Below are 19,297 nucleotides of genomic sequence, written 5' to 3' on the forward strand. Positions count from 1 at the left end.
ATTGGGAGGCAAAAGTGAGGACTGCAGATGCTGGAAACCAGAGTTTAGATCAGAGTGGTGCTGGAAAACCACAGCAGATCAGACAGCTTCCGAGGAGCAGGAAAATCGACGTTTCGGGCAAAGGCCCTTAATCAGGAATAGAGGCAGGACCCCTCCAGGGTGGAGAGATAAATTGGGGGTGGGGTGTGCTGGGCCGAAGGTAGCAAAAAGTACAATAGGTGAATGGGATTTGGGGATGAAGGTGACAGGTCAGGGAGGAGGGTGGTGCGGATAGGTGGGGAGGGAGATTGGCAGGTAGGCGAGGTCATGAGGACAGCGCTGAGCTGGAAGGTTGGAATTGAGGTCAGGTGGAGGGAGGGAAAATGAGGAATCTGATGAAGTCCACATTGATGGCCTGGGGTTGAATTTACCCCAAGCGGAAGATGAGGCGTTCATCCTCCAGGCATCGGGTGGGGAGGGAGCGGCGATGGAGGAGGCCCAGGACCTGCATGTCCTCGGCAGAGTGGGAGGGGGTTTGAAATATTGGGCCAGAGGGCGATGGGGTTGATTGGTGCGGGTGTCCTGTAGATGTTCCCTCAAGCGCTGTGACCTGACTCTGCGAGGAGTCTCCAGTCTCCCCAATGTAGAGGAGACCGCATCAGGAGCAATGGATACACGAAATGACATTGTTGGATACACTGGTTGACCTTCGATTGACCACGGCCCGGATGCGAATTCGGGTCAGGGAAGAAATTTTCAGTAGACCTATCAGGATGTGCTTTCATTTCCCTGGTGGTCTAGTGGTTAGGATTCGGCGCTTTTACCGCCGCGGCCCGAGTTCGATTCCCGGTCAGGGAAACCGTTTTCAGGGTGTTTACAGGCTCCCCGTTCTTCTGAAATGCTCTGTCCAGTTGCTTATTGATCTTCGTAGTTCCTGGGTGCTGCAGTGATTCGTGGCTCGTTGCAATCGTGTCCTGATTCAGTTTTGTTTGTATGTGTCGTGGTGATTGCTTCTGTAGTTAAGTTCTTGGTTCGCGTGCATTGTTTTCCTGTAGACGCTGTTTTGAATTTACCATTGACTGTTCGCTCTACTGTGACATCGAGAAATGGCACTTTGTCGTTCTCCTCTTTTGTGATTTTTATGCCAGTAAGGATATTGTTGATGGTGTTATAGGTTTCCTCTAATTTGTTTCATTTTTTGATGACAAAAGTGTCATCTCTGTAGCGGACTCAAAGTTTGGGTTGGATCGTTGGAAGGGCTGTTTGTTCGAGTCTCTGCATTATTGCTTCTGCTAGGAATCCTGATGCTGGAGGTTTCGTGCGTATTTCGTTGATTTGTTTGTAAGGCTTGTTACTGAATATGAAGTTGGTGGTAAGGCACAGTTCCACGAGCTTGACAGTGCTATGTTTGCTGATGAAGTTGGTGCTGTGTTTCTGTCTTTGGTTGTTCGAGTAGTGTCTTCAGTTTTCTTTGGCCACGTTGATGTTAATGGATGTGATCAGGGCTGTTATGTCAAAGGACAACATTATTACATCCTCTTCTATCTCAGTGTGTTTGGTGTTCAGGAATTCTTGCATGGAGTAAATGGAGTGGAGTGAATCTTCGACTCGGTGTTTTAGCCTTCACTGGAGGCCTTTGAATAGTCTGTATACTGGTGTTCCAAGTAGTGAGACTATGGTCTAAGGGGGGCTCCTGGTTTGAAGGGGAGGAGAAAAACAACAACGTGGCATTCCTTGATGTCATAGTAGAGCGAACAGTCAATGGGGAACTTCAGACTGGCATCTACAGAAAAACAACACACTCAAACCAAATACTTAACTGCAGAAGCAATCATCCCAACACCCACAAACGAAGCTGCATCAGGAGATTGTTTCAACGAGCCACTACACACTGCAGCACAGAGAAACTACGAAGAGCACAAGAGAAATACGTACATACTGTATTGAAGGAGAACGGGTCCCCAATAAACCCCCTCCGCCGATTTCCCATTGATGCTTTCAAGGTGACTCTCAAAAATTCGGTTTGACTGTCCATTCTTTCCTGTTTGTTTTTTGTGGGTTTTGAAAGCTTTCGCAATCCTCCGACTGAGTATTGGAGTTGGGAGGTTATGTTGTGGTTGTACAGGACATTCTTTCGACCACTTTTGGAATATTGTGTACAATTCCGGTCTCCCTCCTATCAGAAGGATATTGTGAAATTTGGAAGGGTTCTGACGCACCAATGGGTCCACAGAGATGAAGAGGCCCTTCTGCTGCCCTGAGTGTGGGAAGGCCTTCAGTGATTCCTCTGCCCTGCTGATGCACCAGTTGGCCCACACCAGGGAAGGCTGTTCTCCAGCCCCAAGTGCGAGATGGCCCTCAGCAGTTCTTCCCACCTGCTGAGACACCAGTGGGTCCATATTGAGGAGAAGCCGTTCTTCTGCCCCGAGTGCAGGAAGGGCTTTGCTCTTTCTTCCGAGCTGCTGGCCCATTGGTGAGTCCACATGGGGGAGAGGTCGTTCAGTTGCCCTAAGTGCAGGAAGTCTTTCATCAATTCCTCAGCCCTGCTGATGCACCAGTCCATCCACACCGGGGAGAAGCCATTCTCCTGCCCGAATGTGGGAAGGGTTTTACCCGCTCCTCCACACTGTTGAAGCACCAGTGTGCCCACACCAGGGAGAGGCCCTTCTGCTGGCCCGAGTGTGGGAAGAGGTTCATGTTTTCCTGCAACTTGCGGAAGCACCACCGGGGGCACCAGCGCTCCCAGCAATCAGATCCCACCGGTGACGATGCCTTTAGTCACCCCCCAGGACTGAACCTCGTGCCAGTTCTGACAGTGAGTGCAGTGGGAGAGTAGGTGGGCTGTTTGTGTTTTCTGCTAGACGGCAATTGCCTCCCCCACCCCCCACAACCACAACTTCATGGTGGCTCAGGGTTAGCACTGCTGCCTCATGGCACCAGGAACCCAGGAATACTTCCACCCTTGGGGCTCTGTGTGCAATTTATGGAGGGTAGGAAAATGGATCTGAGTGGGTTACTCTTCGGAGAATTAGTGCAGATGTGTTGGGCTGAAGGACCTGTTTACACGCTGTAGGTGTTCAACCATCATATGAGCTTTGATTTCATTGGAAACTGCTGCTCATTGAGCCATTGACTGAACATTGCCAAATGAAATGATCCAGAGAAACGTAAGACCGCAAGACCATCGGAGCAAAAGTTAGGCCATTCGGCCCATCGTGTCTACTCAGCCATTCGTTAGTGACAAAAGTAGTGCAGATGAGATTAGCTACAGTGAAGAAACAGGTCATTTGTCCCAACAAGTCCACACCGACCCTCCGAAGAGTAACCCATCCAGACCCATTTCCCTCTGACTAATGAACCTAACTCTATGGGCAATTAAGCATCGCCAATCCACATGACCTGAACATCTTTGGACTATGGAAGGAAACAGGATCACCCAGAGAAAACCCACGCAGACACTGGGAGAATATGAAAACTCCCCACAGACAGCCACCCAAGGCTGGAATCAAACCTGGGTCCCCGGCACTGTGAGGCTGCAGTGGTAAACACTGAGCCACTACATGTTGCAACCCAAAGTAGGCCAGCAGGAGGTTGGGAGAATACAGCAAGCCAGGCAAGCACCAGGATGTGGAGTAGTCAGCGTTTAGGGTATTAACCCTTCTTCATGACTGAAACGTTGACTTCTCTGTGAGAAACGATTTACAGGAATGTTGCTGTGGGTTGGAAGGTTTGAGCTCCAGGGAGAGGCTGAATAGGCTGGGACTGTTTTCACTGGAGCATCAGAGGCAGAGGAGTGTCTTAATAGAGGTTACAAAATCATGAAGGGCATGGACAGGGTAATAGACAATGTCGTTTCCCAGGGATGGGAGAGTCCAGAGCTAGAGGGCATAGGTTTAGGGTGAGAGGCGAAATATATTACATGGACAACTTCTTCATGCAGAGGGTGGTACTTATATGAAATGAGCTGCCACAGGATATGGGTCAGGTGTTGTCAAATGGGACTAGATTAGTTTAGGATATCAGGTCAGCATGGACAAGTTGGACCGAAGGGTCTGTTTCCATCTTGTACGTGTCTCTGACTACTGGTCCCTATGTAAGTTTCAAATAGAGTCCAAGTAACTTTGAATAGTTCAATCTTGTTGAGCTCACCTCCTGAAAAGTTTCAAATGAATCCCTCTGAGAGATACTGTTTAAACATGCTGAGTTGGACAAAGTATCCCATCAAGTTCAACACAAACCCAGAGTTGAAGAAGTCAGAAGTCAGAACACAAAGGGGACCAAACCTGATCACAATATTCCAGGTGCAGCTTCATCAACGTCCTGTATACCTACAACATAACTTGCCAACATCTATACTCAATTCCCGAACTGATGAAGGTTAGTGTGCCTAAACCTTTCTTCACTCCCTTGTTTACTGATGTAATCAGAGATATAGGACCTACTTAAAACTGATCCACAATCCTGCTTCTGGGAACACAGTGACTAATAGGGAAGGCAAAAGGGAGATTGACCTTTAAATGGAGTATAAAAGTAGGGAGGTTATCATGGAGGTTTTGATTGAAAGGGCAGTTAAGATTCAACCAGCTGACAGTGGATCTGAATCACATGTAGATCAGGCCAGTTTCGGACAGCCGGAAACCAGATAAGTTTCTAGAACAAACGACAACGATTTCATCAGTAGACTCTGAATTCCAGATTTATATTGAATTCAGATTCCACCATCTGCCGTGGCAGGTTTTGAACCCAGGTCCTCAGAACATTACCTGGGTGAATAGTCTGGTGACAATAAAGTCGGCCATCGCCTCCCCTGAACACATTGGCATATTGTGTTTCGAGGTAACAGAGGAGCAGGAGGTTTTAGCAGCTGCTAAGTTGTTGATATTACACAAGGGAACATCAGCACTCTCAGTAATGTCACACACTGAAGTCAGTGTCCTGTATCAGAGGGAAGGGCTCGGGAACCAGAAGAAGTAGGAACAGGAATACGCCATTCAGCCCCTTGAGCCTGTTTCTCCATTCAGTAGGATTCTGGGTGATCTGGCATTCCCCACATTCACTTTCCTGCCCTTTTCCTGCAACTGTTCATCCCCGACTCTTCATGAATCTATCGATCCTAGTTTTAAAGTGACGTGAAGGCTGTCAACAGAGTTACTTGCGTGGTGGGCCGGGTGGGGGGGGGGGGGGTGCAACTGGGGCTCAGGTCGAACTTGGGGACTAAAACAATGGCTTCACACTTCACAATATTTAACTAAGGGAATGTTTATGGTTATCCAATGCTGGAAATTCGGCAGGCATTCAGATGAAATTATTGGTAAATTATGAATGATAGAGGAGTCGGGAGAGAAGTGGTCTTCAGGCACAGTTGGATATCATCAGTACAGATGCCAACACCATCAGCTACGGTAAAACAAATAAGAACGGAAGACTCTAAAAGCAGACCCTCCCAGGGGATAGAGTGATGCTGGAGAGGGTCAGTACTGTCATTAACCCTGATCAAGGCTGTCCGCAGGTCGACGAGGGAATGTTTATCCCTGTCACCGTTACAAAGGATGTCAAACATGACCTTGATAAGAACTGTTTCAGGGGTGGAAACCAGACTCGAGGGCTTTAAACACAGAATTCTGGAAAAGATGGGAATAGCTAATTCAACAATGTTACATCCAAACCAACACTTCCATTGGTGCGATAATAATAGAAGTATTTTGGTTTTTATTTCGAAGATTCTCAGCATCACTGAGTAAGAAGTAACAAAATTAACACAATAAATACTGCAATTGCTACAATGTGCCTGGTCCCAATAGGGGGCCATCTGGTGTTCAATTAACTGTCTACAAGGGACAATATTGGAAAGGAATTACCCAGTTCATAGCTATAAGAGGGGAGACACAGACTGCTTGATACAAACATATAATGGGCGGGAGTAGGCCACTCGGCACTTCGAGCCTGCTGCAACATTCAATATGATCATGGCTGATGTGAATTCAACCTCAACTCTACATTCCAACACGTCCCCGACAATCTTTCATCCACTTGGTTATCAAGAACCTATCTACCTCTGCCTTAATGATTTTGAATCCACTGCCTTTTGAAGAAGACACACAACCCTCAGAAGAAAAGAAATCATCCTCATTTTTGTCTTCTACATTTAAAATATGACCCTGTACTTTCAGATATTAAGATAGGGACACAAGCTGCATTCAAATAATACCTGTGGTACAGTTAACTATCTCAAAGTGCTTCACATGAACATTATGAGAATTCCTTTAAAAATCACAACTGCGGAGCACAGATTAGGACAGGTGACCAAAGACTTGGTCAAAGGGACAAGTTTAGGGCAATCTTTTAAACAGGTTCAATTTCCCAAACATCAGAGGACAAAGACGTGAACAGCACACACAAAATAGAAAAGAATGGGAAACAACAGTGTCGTCATAATGTCACAGGATGAGTAATCCAGGCAACATGAGTTCAAATCCCACCTGAGCAAGAGGTAAGATGTGAATAATTCAAATCATAAATGGTGAACACAAAGTTAGTCTCAGTATGGTCTCGATGGCACTGACGTCAATTGTCCTAAAAACCCATGTTCACCAACGTCCTTTCAGGAGGGAAACTGCCATCCTTGCATGGTCTGACTTACATGTGACTCCAGACCCACAGCAATGTGGTTGACTCTTAAACTGCCCTCTGAATTGGCACAAGCAAGACACCTTTCACTTAGGGATGGATAACAAACATCAACCTTGTGAACGTGTCATAACAAATTGCTGGAGAAACTCAGCCAGTCTGGCAACACCAGTGGAGAGAGAGAGAAAGAAACAGAGACAATATCCTGGCTTGAGTCCAGAACAGTTGTGAAGAAGGGTCACAGCACTTGAAATGCTAACTCTGCTCTTCTCTCCACATGTGCTGCCAGTGCTATTGAGTTTCTCCAGCATTTGACGCATTTTTGTGTTTCAGAACTCCATCATCTGCAGTTCTTCATTACACTGACTTAGGGAATCTCAAATCCCATAAAAGGGTAGAGCAGAAGGGCTGGAATTACTCAGCAAGTCTGGCACCAGCTATCGAGATAAAAACAGATCGTACTTCGGCTCATTGAATGATCTTACATCAGGGACAAACTTTTGGGGAAGCTGCAAGAGTAAAAGGCACCAGTGTAACTTCAACATCTGGGAGAACTCTCTCAGCCTTGGGGGGTCAGGCTGACTCAGCATTCTGGTCCTGCTCATTACCTGTTAAATTCTCCATTTGTTGTTCTTGTTATATTTCTACATGGTTGACACATTCCTATGTTTTAAAATGAAATTACAAACAGACAACAATTTTCCATGTAAGTAATCATACATTCGAGGGTTTGGAACGTGAATGTAACTTTTAAACAGAAAGTATTTGTTCATGCATGGGGTGTGGGCTTCGCTGGCAATGCCAGCATTTATACCCATCCTTAACCACCCTGTGGTTGCTTGGAAAAGTGCATGAACGTGTCTGAGATTGTCTTGATCAGCACAGCAATCTCAAAGATGGGTGTGCTCAGGTAGAAGTCCCCTCCACTCCCACAGCCAAGTCTGCATTCACTTCAATTATAGATGCCATCTAAACCTCCCAGGACAAGGACAGCATGGGATGACAATCAGAATAAAGCTTCCTCTACTCTTCAGTTGCAAGTGAAGCTACCTCAACACTGTCCCCAACAAACACTGCCAAGACAGAGACTGCATTGCGTTAGATACATAGTAAAACTTCCTCTCCACTTCCCCATTCATACAGTCCCAGGAGAAGGACAGCAAAGGATTAAAAAAGCAGTAGAGCTTCTTCGATTATGACTGACACTTAGTCCGTTCTACACCAATCCTCAAGGAAAATTCAGAACTGAGACTATTATCTGGTACTGAATTCACACATCCTAATGGGAATTACAGCAACAGAAAATCATGTAGTGACACACAGATAAAACACACACAATGTACAACAAAACTGGACTGTTCTTGGGATCAAAGACATTTAAATGACAAGAGACATAGTCCCTGAAGTGATCCGAAGGTGAGCTGAACAAATTTCACACTTGAACAATATTCTCTGGGAATGCAATGTCCACCTCACTGCTGTCTATTCAGTTCCTCTGCTCTCGTTCAGGGTTGAGTTGTGGCTGACCACATTGTGGCGTGGGGGTCAACAGGTTGGACAGTTAAGGTCAACTTGGATTGAGGGCATCCTTTGTCATGCCAGTGAGGTCGAGGGTCGCTCATTTACTCAACTTATAATCGGGGACAAGGGGATGTCAGGCTGGGCTTGTATCAGTTTGAGTTTAGAAGAAACAGATGATCCGATGGAGCTGTATAACATCTGGAGAGGACTTAATGTAAATGTAATGTCAACTCAATTCTAGCCAGAGACTAGTCTCTCATTTAAGACAGGAGAGTTTTGTTTTTCTCACAAGGGTGCTCGAGTCTTTGAAATTCACTTCTTTAGAGAGCAGCATGTGGTGGTGACACGGTGGTTAGCACTGCTGCCTCACGGCATCAGTGACCTGGATTTGATCCCACCCTCGGGCCGACTGTCTGAGTGGAGTTTGCACATTCTCCCCTTCTGTCTGCGTTGGCTTCCTGTGGTGCTCTGGCCTCCTCCCACAGTCCAAAGGACGTGCAGTTGAGGGGAGATTGACCATGGGAGATGCAGGGTTACAGGGATAGGGTAACGAACTGGGTATGGGTGGGACGGTCAGTCAATGTTGACTCGTTGGGCTGAATGGCCTACTTGCACGCAATTGGCCTAAATCAATCAATAGTATGCACTTGCTTTATGGTTACCGACATCAAATTACATGAGTGGTTTTGGTTATTTCATCTCTTATTATCGTATTCAACCAACGACAGCATCGAGAAACTTGCTTAATTACAATATTCAATATCTGCAGAGTACTTTTTCTTTTGGTCACGACCATTATCTTAAACTCTGACGTGTGACCTCCTCATTGCTGTCAAACTTCTTTATTTGTCTCTACATTGTCATGTTTTTACTTTGTCGAATGTCTTCCTGGCATTTGCAGTTAAGACCCGATATTCTGCCCTCGTCAACATTTCCCCTTACAAATCTCTACTGAGGATTTCATGAAAAATCTCAGAGTGTGGTGAGACTGTGGAACTCACTATCATAGTGAATAGTTGGGGTGGAAGACACTACAACTAAGGGTAAGCAACCCAATACAAATGAATGTCACTGTCACCAGATTCACAACACAGTGAAATTTAAACATGCAATGTCCCTCAATTTCTCAACTGTTCCGAACCAGACTTGATGAAGAACAGATCTTGCACATCAACATTATAATTTAAACAAAAACCAACAATTATAAATATGGCAAATTTTCTAGGGCAAAGTTAAAGAAGATAATCTAATTAATAGCAATTATTTAAACCCTTTGATCAAGTCCCCCACCATCTCAGAGACAGAGACTTATGCGGCAAATTAAGAAAGATTTTTTTAAAACTTACCAATTCAAGCAAACAGTTTCCAACAATGGATTGCCAAGCGTTTGTGCAATCTTTGGACTATGACTGTTTCACAGACACGTAACTGTAAATCTAATTTAAAAATCACTGCTGAATGTGAATACACACCCCAGTATTCAGCCATTTCTTACAGTCTGGGACTCATTCCCAGAAAGAGCCAACAATTCTTTAACTGGACAGTAGAATCTAAAGAGAACAGCTCCTGGTCTCAACGAGCAGCAGTGCCCACTGGAAGCAAAGTTGCAGGGGTGGGGGAGCACGACGGCATAAAACAAAAAAAAAACCGACCGACTCTCCCACTATAAGCACTGTCAGAATGTGCAGGGGTTCAGTCCTCTCAGTGACCCACAGGGGCTTCACCAGCAGAATCAGATTGTTGGGAGCATTGGTGGGCCCGCTGGCGCTTCTGCAAGGTGCAGAATGATGAGAACCTCCGCTTCCACTCGGGGCAGGTGAACGGCCTTTCCCCGGTATGGGCCCACCTGTGCCTCAGCAGTTGGGAGGAATTGCTGAAGGCCGTCCCACACTCTGGGCAGGGGAAGGGCCTGTCTCCCGGTATGGACCCGAAGGTGGGATGCCTGGGTAAAGCCCTTCCCACACTTGAGACAGGAGAACGGGCTCTCCCCGGTGTGGACCCGCTGTTGACTCAGCAGGGCAGATGTATCGCTGAAGGCATTCCCGTACTTGGAGCAGCTGAAGGGCTTCTCTAATATGTGGACCCGGCGGTGGGTCAGTAGGACGGAGGAATAGCTGATGGCCTTCCCGAATTCGGGGCAGGAGAATGGCCTCTCTCCTGTGTGGACCCCCTGGTGACTCTGCAGTACAGAGGAATTGCTGAAGGTCTTCCCGCACTCAGGGCTGGAGAACAGTCTCATCCCGGTGTGACTGCGCCCATGAGTCTCCAGGTCAGATGGGAAACGGAAGCCTTTCCCACAGTTGACTCTTTTCGTGGTTTCTCCACGGGACGGGATTCCTTGGGTTTCTCCATGACCGAAGCTTCAGCTGCACACAAACGCGTGTACAGCACCTCCCTGCGGTGAATTCCTCTTCCCAGTCTGTATAACTTTTACTGGCTCCACAATCAGAGTGCTGCAACAGTCAGGTCTCTCTTCCAGTCTCACTGATGCTGAAAACGTACTGAAAGAGGAACCAAAAAGCTTGGTTCCTTCTCACAGAATCATAGTCGAAAATTGTTATAGTCCCGATGGATTCAGTGACTGCCAGACATTGACGTGAAATTGAGGACTGCAAATGTTGGAGAGTCAGAGTCAAAGCACAGCAGATCAGGCAGCATCTGAGGAGCAGCAGAGTCAATGTTTCAGGCAAAGCTCTTCATCTATTGATATTGAAACGTCCGTCTTCAGATCTTCAAATAATCTGTAAAAAGAGATTACAAAAGTCAATTACTGTCAGTCCAGGTTAGAAATTCCAAACAAGCAATTCTACTTTCTGCAGAACATTCTTTTCTTTTTCTACAAAATTGAAAGCACCATCCCACCCCCTCTCACCCCTCTATTCTCACTCCGCTCAAACTAACCCTCCCGACGGTACTGATACAGTATCTTACAGAGACCGAAAAGTGAAAACATCAAGATAGACACCTCTGAATTTTGGATACCTCCACCTGAAAGTGAGGATCTTTCACGATATGTAGGAGTGAGTAAGTCTGATTTTGGGAATCAAAAAAAAGTGTCAATTCAGGATGAACCTTCAATGCAGCTTCTTGAGAACCAACCAAACACGAAGTGGTTAACATCTGGGGAGGTGGAAGTGGGGAGATGGAGGAAATGAGATATCAAGGCATTTTCACCGACACCAGACAGAAACTGAACACATTGCGGGCAAGCCAGAGTCACAGAGATACACAGCACAGAGACAGGTCCTTCAGTCCAACTCATCCGTGCTAACCAGATAGCCTAAATTAATCTCGTCTCACTTACCAGCAGTTGGCCCATATCCCTCTGAACTCTTCCTATTCATATACCCGTCCAGATGCCTTTTAAATGTTATAATTGGACATACATCCATCACTTCCTCCGGCAGATCATTCCTTACACTTGCCTCCCTCACCTCAAACATATTATCCTCCTGTTCTGGACATCTCCCATCCCAGGGAAATGACCTTGTCTAGTTACCCTAGCCATGCCTCTCATGATTGTATAAACGTCTGTAAGATCACCCCTCACCCTCTGGTATACCGGGGAAAACAGCTGAAGCAATGCGTTTACTTTTAGCTTCACACTCACTGAACCTTACTCCCGTGTAAAACATTGTTTCCCTCCCCCACACTGTCCATGGGAAAAACCAAGAGTGCTGAGACTCTGGAGTTGGGGGAATGCCACGTAGAATTCCTGCAATGTGGAAACACGCCATTTAGCCCAAGTTCACACCGACCATCCAAAGCGGAACCCATGTGGACACATTCCCCTCGCCCATTCCACTACACTTACTGCACACTATGGACCCATTTAGTATGGCCACTTCTCCCGAAACTGCACACCTTTAGATGTTGGGAGGAAACCAGAGCACCCGGAGGAAACCCAGCAGACACGGCAGGGAGAATGTGCAAACTCCACACAGACAGTCGCCCCAAGGCTGGAATCGAAAGCGGATCCCTGGCGCTGTAAGGCAGCGAACCACTGATCTATCGTGCTGCCCATGTGTGCAGAAAGAGGTGGGGGCTGGGAACTTTGTTAATTGTACCACACAGTGGATTGTTGAGTAAGGTTAAATCTCACGGGATCCAGGGAGAGCTAACCAACTGGGTACAAAATTTAGAAGCGCGTTGTTGGAGATGCTGGAATCCTTCCTGAAAACAACAAATGCTGGAGATCACAGTGATTCAGGCAGCGCTGTGCTCCTCTATGGCTGGACAGTGTGGACGTGGAGATGATGTTTCTACTAGGAGAAGGGTTGAGGATGCCAAGTCATTGAGGCATTTCAGACAGAGATTGGTTCTTGATTAGTAAGGGGTTATGAGGAGAGGGCAGCAGAATGGGATGGATAAATATATCATCCATGATCGACTGGTGGAGCAGACTCGATGGGCCAAATGGCCTCATCATGCTCCTGTGTATTCTGGTCTAAAAGCTGGGCAGATGACTTAAGGGGTTCTCACAAACTATTTCAGAATCCCGAAGAGGAGTTGTTGGTCTCGAAACTTTCACTCTGCTTTCTCTCCACAGATGCTTCCAGTCCTGCTGAGATTTTCCCGTGTTCTCAGATTTTGTTTCAGATTTCCAGCATCCACAGTTCTTTGTCTTATTTATCAAATTCATTTCTTGCCCTTCCAAAGTGTCTGGAATTTCATCTCCCTGATCTAGAAACTGTTCACTTACCCTAGAAATGACCACTACCGCCTTATCAAAGTAGACCCCTTTATTGCAAAGTGATTGTTCAATTCTGTGACCAAAATTATTGTATTCGTAATTACTTCCACCAGGGACTCTCAATATCTCAGGCCAGAACACAGCTAGACTGTTTCAGACAGTACATTTATGTGATTTGATGCAATTCCCTATTCCCGACTTTACCAGCATGTTGCAGGGAATGGAGGGTTTGAAATAAGAAGAAGCTGGGACATGTTTCCAATTGAGCCGAGGAAGTTGACAGATAACTTTAGAGATTTTTAAAAGCAGGAGGGGTATAGATAATGTGTCATTTCCAGGAGGCTCAGAATATTTCATTGCTCCAGAATGTGTAAAAGGCGATCAAAGCTTCAGCAGAAATCGAGCAGAGCTGAGAACAGACAACATTTAACTCTGGGGGAAGAGGGAGATCAGAGGATAGAGAAATCAGGACCTGAAATCCGAGCTGACACCAGACTACCATGCTATCAGTGCTTTGATTCGCAGTGCCCACCCTCTCCCGTTACTGAGCTCCTCACTCGACTTGAATGCCACGTCTCCCTTCGATATTCCGGATCCAATCCTTGTCATTCTGAAGCCACATCTCTGTAAGGAGTCTCAGATCATAATTATTCTCTACAATGTGTGCTGTCAATTAATTCGCTTTTGTTACAATGCAGTACACATTCACATACTGAGCTTTTAGTTTTATTTTTTGTGATGGTTGGAATCCAGTTTTGATTGCTCGTACATTTCTTCTTCTTGTCCCTTTCTATCATTTTCTGTTATTTGGTTTCCAAATCACTACATTGCTCACTGGCCTTGATTTGGATTGGCTGTGCTAAATTGCCCAGTGTCCAGGGATGTGCAGGTTAGGTGGGTTAGCCATGGGAAACGCAGGGTTATAGTTTCAAAGTAATAGAGGGAGTAGGCCATTTGGGCCATCGACCCTGCTCCGCCATTCATTAAAATCATGGCGGATCGATCAATCGACTCAGCTCCTCCTAATTGCATTATCCCAACTTCCCTTCATTCCCCGACCACGCAGAAAACCCATCCAACAGTGTCTTAATGAAGCTGCCTCTCCTGCTTCCTTGAGCACAGAATTCCATTAATTCACCATTAACCACACAGGTCCTGTCCTGAGTTGCCTCATCAAAATGCAACAGCTCATATTTGTCAAAATTAAACTCCATACACTACTCCTTGGCCCATAACCTCATCTGATCAATTATAATTTATATTAAACTTTCTTTCCTACCTTATTCCTTAAAATCTGAAAATCTCCATCCCACACTCTCACCCTCCATTCTCACTTTGTTGAATCTAATCACGGATGTCCTCATCCTGAAGGGTTTGGTTCATGCTGATTAACAGGCCCACATTCAAGGGAGATCTAACTGAAACGTAGAGAACATTGAACGGTCTGGACAGAGTGTACATTGGGAAGATGTTTTCATTGGGAGGAGAGACTAATACCCATGGGCATAGCCTTAGCATAAAGGGAGAATGGAGATTAGGAGAAATTTCTTTAGCCAGAGAGTGGTGAATCGATGGAATTCATTGTCACAGAAAACTGTGGAGGCCAGGTCACTGAGTATTTTTAACACTGAGATAGAGATGTACAGCACAGAAACAGACTGTTTGGTCCAACTTGTCCATGCCGACCAACTATCCCAACCCAATCTTGTCCCACCTGACAGCACACGGCCCCATATCCCTCCAAACCCTTCCTATTCATACACCTACCCAAATGCCTTTTAAATGCTGCAATCGGACTAGCCTTCACCACTTCCTCTGGCAGATCATTCAATAAACGTACCATCCTCTGCGTGAAAAAGTTGCCCCTTAGATCTCTTTGTATCTTTCCCCTCTAACGCGAAACCCATGCCCTGTCGTTCTGGACTCCCCCACCCCAGGGAAAAGACTTTGTCTATTTATCCTATCCATGCCCCTCATGATTTTATACACGTACAGTTACAATGTTTAAAAGACATTTGGATAAGTACATGAATACGAAAGGTTCGAAGGTTTATGCGCCAAACACTGGTAGGTGCGACGAGTTTAGTTTGAGAACATACTCAGCATGGACTAGTTGGATGAAGGGTCTGTTCAGTGCTTTCTGACTCTGTGACTGACCTGTACTGGTCTTAAATCCATTTTCTTATCTCGCCCCATAAGCATCCACTTCTTTGCTGTTCCAAACTCAGATGAACTTAGCCTTGAATATGTTCAATGACCCCACTTCTGAACTCAATTCCTCTTCGTAATATACCACTTGCCTTGCTCATTGCCTGCTGCATCTGCCCGACAACTGGCATTGACTGGTGTGGAGGGATTCTGAGACCCCTTAGTACATCCATACATCATTCCTGATGAAGGGCTTGTTCCCTGTCCTGCTCCTCAGATGCTGCCTGACCTGTTGTGCTTTTCCAGGGCCACATTTTTCGACTTTCACCTCTAGTCCTCACTTTCTCCACATTCCAATATATCACCATTTTAACAATGCACTGCTTTTTTTTTTAAACAGCAAAGGCTATAATTTCACATTGCGGCACTGCACTTGCCATGTGTTTGTCAATTGAGACACAGACCTGGACCAACTTCGGGAAGAGGCAAAAGACTGAGTTCTGAACAAAAACCGTAGCACACTCAAAACGCCGGCTGTTTCCCTTTCCACAGATGCTGCTCGACCCGTTGGCTTTCTGCAGTATTCGCTGTGTTTGTTCAACACAAATGCTGCTCTCCAATAAAGAACTTCAATCCCTGTCCTCTGGTAACTGACCCTAGTCAGTGGAAATAGGTTCTTCTGATCATTACTGGATTAGTGGTGCTGGAAGAGCACAGCAGTTCAGGCAGCATCCAACGAGCAGCGAAGTCGACGTTTCGGGCAAAAGCCCTTCATCAGGAATAAAGGCAGTGAGCCTGAAGCATGGAGAGATAAGCTAGAGGAGGGTGGGGGTGGGGAGAGAGTCGCATAGAGTACAATGGGTGAGTGGGGGAGGAGAGGAAGGTGATAGGTCAAGGAGGAGAGGGTGGAGTGGATAGGTGGAAAAGGAGATAGGCAGGTCGGACAAGTCCGGACAAGTCAAGGAGACAGTGTTGAAGCAAATGTGGCTGTGGTAGGGAGTTTGTTTCACGACATGGTAGAATAGCTTCAGTGCAGAGGAAATGACCTGGGAGTTGCAGTGGGAGAGGGACTCCCTGAGATTCTTGTAGAGAGAGGAGGAAAACTTCTTCAAGGCAGGCATCCTTGCAAGAGCTTGTAGAGAGAGGAGGAAAACTTCACACCACGTCTTCTCCCATCATTGCCAACAGACCCTGGAAATCTCCAGTTAACCTTCTTTGCTCCAAAGAGAACATTCCCAAACTTGGGAATGTCTCCACAAAATGGAAATTGCTCATCCCTGGACATGATGCAAATGTTACAATGGGGAAGAGGTTTTGGCAAATATTGTCAGTTAGCAGGTGGATAAATGTTCAGGAAGTAAAACAGAAATCCCAGTCTCCAGCTTTGTGAATCTTTAGAAACTCTTTGGGAAGTGGAATTAGAGGAGAATGAAGGATGAACTGACGGACTGAGCAGAGACAGTCCAGACACCGTCCCCTTGTTTAAGAGGCTGATTGACTCTGATATTCTCGGGACATGAACTGACCCGAGACATTGAAAGAATTCTCTGCACATCAGGAATTCAAACCCATTCTCGGTTTGGGGCCAATGAGAAAATTCGGGAAGAGGCAAAACACTGAAAGGCTCGGAGGGCGATGGCCCCGGTGTAGGAGAGCTCGTTCCTAGTGACATGGATGTGCCTGCAGATGGTGGGATCAGGCTGTCCCCATGTCTCCATAATGAATGTCCAAGTTTTTATTATGGAAAAGTGAAACTGATAGAAGACAATGGCAATTTTGGGCGGGGTGGGTTGAATTATGAATTGAATAGTAGGTTCCTCAAAGACACTGTGGGGCTACCGCTTTCTTGGCTGCGAAAGTGCACATTTTTAATGGTTTCAGGAAAATATTTCCCAGATGGAAATCTTTTCCACTGAGGAAGCACAAAGAGGTTTCTGAATTGATTTAATTTCTAACGTAAAGGACTGTGGATGCTGAGAATCCGAGACAGAAAGCGAAACTGCTGGAGAAACTCAGCAGGTTTGGCTGTACCTGGATGAGGAAAAAAACGAATTCTGAAATGTTGTCTCTGATTCTCTTTCCACTGATGCTGCCTGACCTGCTGAGTTGCTCCTGCAATTTCTGTTTTTAACTGAACGTCCATTTCATCTTTCGGGATGAAACATCCAGACTCGCCATTTGCAGATATTTAACCCTTTCGAAACCTGTGAAGTGATTGGATTCAAACAAACTCAGCAATGATTTACTCTTTCGCAGCTCCACAGGCAGACAGACCTGGGAAATGAAGCTGTCAGTGTGGTTCTGTATTGGTGGGCCGAGTGGTGAATGCGATGGACATGAAATCCATTGCGGTTTCCCCACGCAGGTGTGAACCCTGCCGACTACAGTTGAGAAACGTCGTCAAAAAGAAAAGGGAGATTGCTCCACGGTTTTTTTTAAAGATGCAAATCAGTGGAGGAGTTGAAGTATTTCAATCACATTGGGACTGGTCGGCAATCTGTATCCACTGCCTGTCAGGGTGGAACAAGCAGATACCCACAGAGCTGCTATTGAGGCTTTGAGCCAAGAGTTTGGAAATGAGACTAGAACAGTGAGGGGCGTGAAGTCGTGATCGAAATGAAGCAGGTACCTGAGGACAAAGGTGTGTTATTTGCCAGTGAAAGATACTGTTTCACAAAGTTGGGACGATGGAAGGGAAGCAGTGACGGTGATTATCTTTGGCTGTTCACCTTGTGAATGTTCCCATTGCTGCGCATGTCCGTGTTAACGTCAGAACTCTGCAGCATGGTGGCGTGAGATACGCACAGGGCCGGGGGCGCAATGGATGAGGCATCTGACTCCAGCTCCCTGTTTGAAATGCATCTCACAGCTTCTTCACACACCCCAATTAATCTTTCTCATTGTCCTGAAGCCGGCATACGGTTTGAATTCCTGATCTGCAGGAACGAGACTCTTTTCACTGTCTCGCGTCAGTAAGTGTCCCTGAGAACATCAGAGTCAAGTCATAGCGCTGTCAGAGGAGGGGAAGCTGAAATAGCCCCTAACGCTGCTCACGGGCACATTTCACTTTCCACAACACACCGGCGCAACCACTGCGGCTCTTGGGAGTGGAAAGCGAACAAACACCAAAACCCAGTCTCAGCTTTGTAAATCTTCAGGAAATAAGAAAACGGTACATCCCTTCGGATCTTCCATCCTGGGCTGACAGCGTTGATTTTAAATGGCTGTCCAGTCAGTGTCGATTCGTTTTGGCTGAAAAAATCTTCCTTATCTCATCCCAGCGTTTCTTGCCACAGAGAACTGTGTGGCAGAGTTCATGTATATATTTCCTTGTATAGTATTTTGTAAATAACATTCGTTTTCTGCTTGTTTGTATCGGGTATTTCAGGTTCATTAGCCGCTGTTTAAGTATGTTGGTAGGTTTGTGGGCGACCATGATGCTGAGAGGGTTGAGTTGTCCGGACATCATTTCCCAGATGTCTTTAATGTAAAGTAATGTGGCTAGGGTTTCTGCAGATGTTGTGTCTGCTTGTGTAAGTTTGTTCATGTGAAATTGGCACACTGGGCTTATTGGGTAGGCAAAAGCGAGGACTGCAGATGCTGGAAACCAGAGTTTAGATCAGAGTGGTGCTGGAAAAGCACAGCAGGTCAGACAGCTTCCGAGCAGCAGGAAAATCGACGTTTCCGGCAAAAGCCCTTCATCAGGAATAAACGCTTGACGCCTCCCGGGTAGAAAGATAAATTGGAGGGTGCTGGGCCGAAGGTATCAAAGAGTACAATAGGTGAATGGCTGAGGGGACGGAAGTGACAGGTCAGAGAGGAGGGTGGAGCGGATAGGTGGGAAGAGAGATTGGCAGATTGGACAGGTCATGAGGACAGCGCTGAGTTGGAAGGTTGGAACTGAGGTAAGGTGGGAGGAGGGGAAATGAGGAAACTGGCGAAGTCCGCATTGATGGCCTGGGGTTGAATTTATCCAAGGCGGAAGATGAGGCGTTCATCCTCCAGGCATCGGGTGGGAGGGAGCGGCGATGGAGGAGGCCCAGGACCTGCATGTCCTCGGCAGAGTGGGAGGGGTTTTGAAATTTTGTTCCAGAGGGCGATGGGGTTGATTGGTGCGGGTGTCCTGGAGATGTTCCTTCAAGCGCTGTGACTTGACTCTGCGAGGAGTCGCTAGTCTCCCCAATGGAGAGGAGACCGCATCGGGAGCAATGGATACAAGAAATGACATTGATGGATGCACAGGTGAAAGCCTTCGAACAACCGTGGCCCGGATTCGATTTCGGGGCAGGAAAGAAATTTTCAGTCGAGCTGTCAGCGTTTACGCGCATC

General features: G+C 46.4%; 1 non-coding gene across 1 annotated transcript; it reads left to right on the forward strand.

The window, feature by feature from the left end:
- The first annotated feature begins 765 nt into the window (after positions 1–765).
- Positions 766–837, forward strand: trnak-uuu (transfer RNA lysine (anticodon UUU)). The gene has a single exon. It is a non-coding gene; the product is annotated as a tRNA-Lys (tRNA).
- Positions 838–19,297: the final 18,460 nt, after the last annotated feature.

The sequence above is a fragment of the Chiloscyllium punctatum genome, chromosome 36 (genome assembly GCF_047496795.1).
Source record: "Chiloscyllium punctatum isolate Juve2018m chromosome 36, sChiPun1.3, whole genome shotgun sequence".
In the NCBI taxonomy this organism is placed as follows: domain Eukaryota; kingdom Metazoa; phylum Chordata; class Chondrichthyes; order Orectolobiformes; family Hemiscylliidae; genus Chiloscyllium; species Chiloscyllium punctatum.